Below are 8,202 nucleotides of genomic sequence, written 5' to 3' on the forward strand. Positions count from 1 at the left end.
GGTAAGAAGTGCTTCAAAAGAAGTAGAGGGTACGATGAGAGACTACTGCATGAAATGTGTGAAGTCATAAAATGTTAAGGAGTTATTGGAAAGTTTCCTATTGCTGAGTGCAGCCAGGACTATTGGGAATAATTAAGGAAAAAACCTGATTTATAGGTATAAAATACTCAAAATTATTCTAACACACTGACCTTTGCTTTTGAGTATAGGAATATACCTAGAAAACTTACTGGAATTCTTACTATACATTTTCTTTGTTGGTTATTGATCTTATTGAACAAGGCAGCCATCCTGCACCTGATAAACCCTGGCCTGAACCCCTTAACTCAGACATCTAGCTGTGGGCTAGATGTCTTTCTTTTCCAGAAAGTTTCTAGTAGGCTGGTAATTTAGCAACCATGCTTGTTCAAGGCTGAGCTGATTTGAAGATGTCTTTTTAAATTGTAATTAAAGTCAACGCTCCACATCTGTGGGTTCCACATGGGCAGATTCAACCAACTGTGTGGGTTGAAAATACTTGAAAAAACAAAAACAATACAACAATAAAAAAATAGGCCAGGTGTGGTGGCTCACACCTATAATCCCAGCACTTTGGAAGGCCGAGGCGGGCAGATCACCTGAGGTCAAGGGTTCAAGACCAACCTGGTCACCATGGTGAAATCCTATCTCTACTAAAAATACAAAAAATTAGCTGGGGCATGGTGGGGTGCGCCTGTAATCCCAGCTACTCTGGGCTCAGGTGGGAGAATTGCTTGAACCCAGGAGGCGGAGGTTGCAGTAAGCCAAAATCACACCACTGCACTCTGGCCTGGGTGACCAAGCAAGATTCTGTCTCAAATAAATACAAATTTAAAAAATCATAAATAGGCCGGGCGCGGTGGCTCAAGCCTGTAATCCCAGCACTTTGGGAGGCCGAGACGGGCGGATCACGAGGTCAGGAGATCGAGACCATCCTGGCTAACACGGTGAAACCCTGTCTACTAAAAAATACAAAAAACTAGCCGGGCGCGGTGGCGGGTGTCTGTAGTCCCAGCTACTTGGGAGGCTGAGGCAGGAGAATGGCGTGAACCCAGGAGGCGGAGCTTGCAGTGAGCTGAGATCGGGCCACTGCACTCCAGCCTGGGCGGCAGAGTGAGACTCTGTCTCAAAAAAAAAAAAAAAAAAAAATCATAAATAAAAAACAACAGTGTAACAATTGCTTGCATAGCATTTATATTATATTAGGTGTTATAAGTAATTTAGAGATGTTTTTTAAAGTATAACCAGGAGGACGTGTGTAGGCAACCTGCATATACTACACCATCTTTTATCAGGGACTTGAGTATTCTTGGATTTTGGTGTCTGAGCGGGGTCCTGGAACCAATTCCCTGCAGTTATAGAGGGAGGACTCTGTAACTTCTCAGCAGAACATTGGAAGCTTCCTGAGCACAAAGACTATGTGTCTCCTGACTGAAATGCTCAATAGATGACATAATGAGATCAAGAATTTCTTTGATCCTGTTCCAATCTGATTTTAGAATGGCTCTGGGCAACTTCCAAAAGCTATATTCTTGATCTGCGAGAAAAGTTAAAACACCAGCTTCTAACACCTTTCTTCTGGTATACCGGGAAGTGTAAACAGTTTTCCCTATAAACTGAATTCAAACTGCTTTCTGGGCCACATTATTGCTTAAGGCTGACTAACCTTAAACAATATAGAACGTCCCTGGAACCCCCAAAATTCAGCAAATCCAGTGTTACACGCCTGGTCATAAGGCAGCCACTGAAGGATGAGGTGTCAGGATGAACACATCCACCATCAGGAACAGGGAGAAAGAATTTCAACAAAAAATATTTAATAATGAAATACTCTTTTTCTCATAAAAGCCTGAGCTGGGCTGATTAAAATCTAAATTCCTGGCCGGGCATGGTGGCTCACGCCTGTAATCCCAGCACTTTGGAAGGCTGAGGCGGGCGGATCACCTTACCTGACTCAGGCTGGTCAGGAGTTCGAGACCACCCTGGCTAACATGGTGAAGCCCTATCTCTACAAAAATTAGCCAGGGGTAATGGTTCACGCCTGTAATCCCAGCTACTTGGGAGGCTGAGGCAAGAGGATTGCTTGAACCCGGTAGACACAGGTTGCAGTAAGCCAAGATCGCGCCACTGCACTCCAGCCGGGGCAACAGAACGAGACTCCATCTTAAAAAAAAAAAAAATCTAAATTCCTGGGGTAGGAACCAAGCAGCCATGTCTCCCTGCCCCTGCAAGCCTACGTGGTAGTAGCTAGAGAAAGGCTCTACAAGTTGCTGGTAACTGGGGGTGGGTGGGGAAGACCCCCCAAGGGATTATGGGCTCTGGGGCAGCCACAGAAGGTGATGCTGGTGAGTGTCCTTGAGTGGATTTCTTTGGGGGCTGCCAGGGTCTGAAGGGCTGGGAAGTGCCTGTTTCTCATTCTGGTCACCTAGGCAGTACTGGCCTAGTGGTGCCTTCTGGGCACCCTGGCCAGTACACAGGGTTTGGGGGCAGGGAGGACCCTAATTTCATGTCTATTCTCCAGTTGCTAGTGGTGAGGCTATGAATTCCATTACATTTTGGAGTGGGAAGTGTTCTTATTGCTAAAGAACTGAATGACAAACTTCTTTTCTAGGGTCTTGACTTCACAACCTCAGGCAAAAGGGCAGAAAATCTGAAGGTTCTTGAGTCACATACAGTTGACCCTTGAACAACACAGGTTTAAACTCCTTGGGTCCACTTATTATTAATTACTTTTTAGACGGAGTCTCACTTTGTCACCCAGGCTGGAGTGCAGTGGCATGATCTCGGCTCACTGCAACCTCCACCTCCCGGGTTCAAACGATTCTCCTGCCTCAGCCTGCCAAGTAACTGGGATTACAGGCACCCGCCACCACACCTGGCTAATTTTTATATTTTTAGTAGAGACAGAGTTTCAACATGTTGGTCAGCCTGGTCTCGAACTCCTGACCTCAGGTAATCCGCCTCTCGGCCTCCCAAAGTGCTGGGATTTGCGTGGGTCCACTTGTATGTGAATTTTCTTCCACCTCTGCCACACTGAAGTAGCAAACCAACCCCTCCTCTTCTTCCTTCTTCTCAGCCTACTCAATTTGAAGAGATGGAGACCTTTCTGATGACCCACTTTTGCTAAATGAATAGAAATATATTTTCTCAGCCAGGCACGGTGGCTCATGCCTGTAATCCCAGCTACTTGGGAAGCTGAGGCAGGAGAATCACTTGAACTTAGGAGGCGGAGGTTGTAGTGAGCTGACATCGTCCCACTGCACTCCAGCCTGGGTGACAGAGCAAGACTCCGTCTCAAAAAAAAGAACTATACTATCCTGGCCAACATGGTGAAACCCTGTCTCTACTAAAACATAAAGAAATTAGCCACCATGGTGGTGTGCGCCTGTAGTCCCAGCTACTCGCACTGGGGTCTTGCCACTGCACTCCAGCCCGGGCGACAGAGCAAGACTCCGTCTCAAAAAAAAAAAGAACGATATTTTCTTTTCCTTATGATTTTCTTCATAACATTGTTATTTTCTCTTGCTTGCTTTATTGTAAGACCTTTATATAAAAAGCAAAATATGTGTTAGTCAACTGTTTAGGTTATCAGTAAGGCTTCTGGTCAATACTGGGTTATGAGTAGTTAAATATTGGGGGAGTCAAAAGTTATATGCAGATTTCTGTGTGGAGAGCAGGGGTGTGTAAGTTCCCCTAACCCCCAAGTTGTTCAAGGGTCAACTGTATTTGTTTTGGCGACAGTTTTTTGTTGTTGTTTGTTTAAGAAACAGGGTTTTGGGCTGGGCGCGGTGGCTCACGTCTGTAATCCCAGCACTTTGGGAGGCCAAGGCGAGCGGATCGCTTGAGGTCAGGAGTTTGAGACCAGCCTGGCCAGCATAGTGAAACCCCATCTTTACTAAAAATACAAAACAAAAAAAAAGCCGATGTGGTGACACATGCTTGTTAATCCCAGCTACTTGAGAGGCTGAGGCAGGAGAATGGCTTGAACTCGGGAAGTGAAGGTTGCAGTGAGCCAAGATCACACCATTGCCCTCCGGCCTGGGCAATAAGAGTGAAACTCTGTCTCACTGCAGGCTGGAGTGCAGTAGCACAACCATGGCTCACTGTAACCTTAAGCTCCTGTGCTCAAGCAATCCTCTCGCCTCAGCCTCCCAACTAGCTAGGACTAAAGGCCTACACCACCATACCCAGCTAATTATTAAAATTTTTTGTAGACTGGGCACAGAGGTTCACGCCTGTAATCCCAGCACTTTGGGAGGCCAAGATAGGTGGATCACCTGAGGTCAGGAGTTAGAAACCAGCCTGGCCAACATGGTAAAACCCTGTCTAAAAATACAAAAAATTAGCCAGGCATAGTGGCGCGTGCCTGTGATCCCAGCTACTCAGGAGGCTGAGGCAAGAGAATTGCTTGAACCTGGGAGGCGGAGGTTGCCGTGGGCTGAGATTGCACCATTGCACACCATCCTGGGCAGTAAGAGTGAAACTCTGTCTCAAAAAAAAAAAATGTAGAGTCTGGCTATGTTATGTTATCCAGTCTGGTCTCAAATTCCTGGCCTTGAGTGATCCTCCCACCTCTGCTTCCCAAAGTGCTGGGGTTGCAGGCCTGAGCCACGGCACCTGGCCAACAGAATTTATTGAGTAAATAATTCAAAATTGCTGCATTTGCCTTAATATTTTTAACAGTAAAATATAAATGAGTCACCCAAAGCACAGTGTTATAATTCTTGAATCAGGGAAACTACATATTGACTTTGATCTCTCAAAAGCTTGATATACCCAGGCATTATGAAAAGGAAGAAAAATGTCGCTTTCTGGGTTTAATTTTTATTGCTGCAAATAGGAATAAGCAGATCTTAAAGGTTATATGGACAAATTATATCTGTAACTACCTACAATTTGTGAATTTTAAAAATGTTTTATTTTAAACATTTCCAAACATACATAAAGAGTATAACAAACCCACACATACCTATCACCTACATTAAATAATTATTATTTTGTAAAATATTTATAATTTGTTTTTTAGTTGAAGTATTTTTGTTTTTGTTTTGAGATGGAGTTTTGCTCTTGTTGCCCAGGCTGGAGTGCAATGGCGTGATCTTGACCTACTGCAACCTCCACCTCCCAGGTTTAAGTGGTTCTCCTTCCTCAGCCTCCCGAGTAGCTGGGATTATGCAATTACAGGCGCTCACCCACACCCAGCTAATTTTTTGTATTTTTAGTAGAGTTGTTGGCCAGGCTGGTCTTGAACTCCTGACCTTAGGTGATCCACCCACCTCGGCCTCCCAAAGTGCTGAGATTACAGGCATGAGCCACCGCACCTGGCCTAGTGGAAGTATTTTAAAGTAAAGTCCAGACAACATAATATTTCTCCCTTAAATATTTCCACATATAAACTCTAAAAAAGGGAGAGGCCATTTAAAAAATATAACCGCCAGCCAGGCGCAGTGGCTTACACCTGTAATCCCAGCACTTTGGGAGCCCGAGGCAGGCTGATCACGAGGTCAAGAGATCAAGGCCACCCTGGCCAACACAGTGAAACCCCGTCTCTACTAAAAATACAAAAATTAGCTGGGTGTGGTGGCGTGCACCTGTAGTCTCAGCTACTCGGGAGGCTGAGGCAGGAGAATCGCTTGAACCTGGGAGGCAGAGGTTGCAGTGAGCCGAGATATATATATATATAAAACTGCAATACCATTATCACACCTAAGAAACTTAACAATATCCCTTTAATATCATCTAATGTCTGGATCCTATTTAAGTTTCCCACTTGCCCCCAAAATGTCTTTTTACAGTTGATTTGTCTTTTTGTATATTCAGATAAATACCCCACCTTTGGTAAGTTTTCTTAGACCCCCTTAGTTAGAACTAATCACCTGTCTTGGCAACAGATCATGCCTTGCTTTAGAGTTATCTATGGGCACCAAATTGCATGCACCTTGAAGTAAGTGATTTTTGTCTTACTATTTTTAATTCTGCTATGCCTCCATCCTCAGAATAATGCCTAGACTACCAAAAAACTGCATTACATTTTGAAAAGAAATGATACTGGCCAAGCACAGTTCTGTGGTTAAGGTCATTAATAGGCAATGGCTACTCATTCTAATTTCAATTTTGGGGTCATGAAATACTACTGTAAGATTTATTTCTTCTCTCTCTTCGTCCTGTTTCTCTTTCTCTCTCCCTCCATCCTTCCATCCTAGAAAAACTTCTCCTTCCATCCTAGAAAAACTTCTCTTTGTTAATAACATGAGACTTTTTTTGTAGAACCTTCTGACAGAAGTAGCCTTAGAAGTCTTGCATTAAAAGGCTTCTCTGATTCTAGGTAATACAAACCAAGGAGAATTAATGTTGAATTTTCTTTGAAGTATATAACATAGATCCATCCAATCAGCAAATGTCTCTATTTACAGCTCTGGGGTTAAACAGTAAGAACCCTTGCCAGAGTAAGTGAGTGGGAAACTACATTTATGATCAGCCTTACATAAAACAAATCTTTGAGGCCGGGCGTGGTGGTTCACACCTGTAATCCCAGCACTTTAGGAGGCTGAGGGGGGCGGATTGAGGGGAATTCAAAACTAGCCTGGCCAACATGGCAAAACCTGTCTCTACTAAAAATACAAAAATTAGCCAGGCGTGGTGGCACATGCCTGTATTCCCAGATGCCCACGGACTGAGGCATGAGAATCACTTGAGCCCAGGAAGCAGAGGTTGCAGTGAGCCGAGACTACACCACTGCACTCCAGCCAGGGTGACAGAGTGAGATTCTGGGTCAAAAAAACAAAACAAACAAACAAAAAAACAAATCTTTGCATATAGTAACTTTGTTGAGTGCCTACTACAAGCAGGGCAGAATGCTTTACATATATTCTAACATTTTTTCCAACTCTCTCCCCCGCTAGGTTTGCCCCCATTTTGCAGATATATAAACTGAAACTCATGAAGGTTAAGTAATTTACTTCAAGTCAGCTATTAATAATAATAAGTATAGCAGGGACAGGCTCTGAACTCAGGTCCATTTGACTGCAAAACCCAGACTGAGAACGAAAATGGGGTTGAAACAGAGCAGGGTCTAGCCAATTTCAGGGAACGTTAAGATGTTGCCTTTTAACTTTAACTTACAGCTTGAACTTCAAACTATTTGTTTTAAAATAACCGGTCCTTTACTTATTGCAGTATTTACGAGAGGCGTGCAGACAGAACCAAGGTGTTGGGCACCAGACAGACCTGCGTTCTGATGGCATCGCCGCCACTTACCAGTGACGTGACCAGAGCCTCTCTGAGTCTTAATAAGACTTTGCACCCACCTTGCAAAAATGCCGAGGGGAATCCGGCTCAATGTCTGGCACACACACAGCCCCTGGTTCTGTGAAATTGTTACCATTGCAGCCCACGCGACAAACTGCAAGGTGAGGCTGCTGGCTTAGGGGAGAGTTAGGAGGGAACCCAAGGACGAAGCCAGCTGGCAGGGTCGTTTGCAGAAAGAGCTTCTCCTGACAACCTCCCCAGCTGATTCTTTTGTTTGTTTTCCTTCAACCTAGGGTTTTTGTTTTGTTTTTGTTGTTGTTGTTGTTTGGCGGAAAAAGTCAGGACTCCCTGGGAGTTATTCTGAAATAAACTTTACAATTTAATTTTAATGATCTCCATATGTGCACAGCACCACATTTTTGGAGCTTTTAATGTGATTGGATTAATTCTAATTTACCCGCCTGCACCGGGGAGCCTCTCCTGGGACCCTCGGGTCTGCGGCTCATTTTTCCGGACCCCCTTTTACTGTTTGTTTATTTGCTTATTTAAATATTTTGTTTTATTGTATTTTATTTAATACAGGGTCTGGCTCTGTTGCCCAGGCTGGAATACAGTGGTGCAATCTTGGCTCACTGCAACCTCAAAGGCCTAGACTCAAGCGATTCTCCCGCCTCACCCTCCTCAGTAGCCGGGACTACAGGCACGCACCAGCACGCCCACTAATTCTTTTTTTTTTTTTTTTTTTTTTTTTTTTTAAGTAGAGAAGAGGTTTCGTCATGTTGGCCAGGCTGGACTCGAGTGATCCTCCTGCCTCAGCCTCCCAAAGTGTTGGGATTACAGTCCTGAGCCACCGCGCCAGGCCCGGATCCCCTTTTAGAAGGGTTGGTTTTCCCTCAGGTCTTGGCTATCAGCGCTCCCCTCTTAGGGGTTCCACCT

Source organism: Macaca thibetana, chromosome 7 (genome assembly GCF_024542745.1).
Source record: "Macaca thibetana thibetana isolate TM-01 chromosome 7, ASM2454274v1, whole genome shotgun sequence".
Classification (NCBI taxonomy): domain Eukaryota; kingdom Metazoa; phylum Chordata; class Mammalia; order Primates; family Cercopithecidae; genus Macaca; species Macaca thibetana.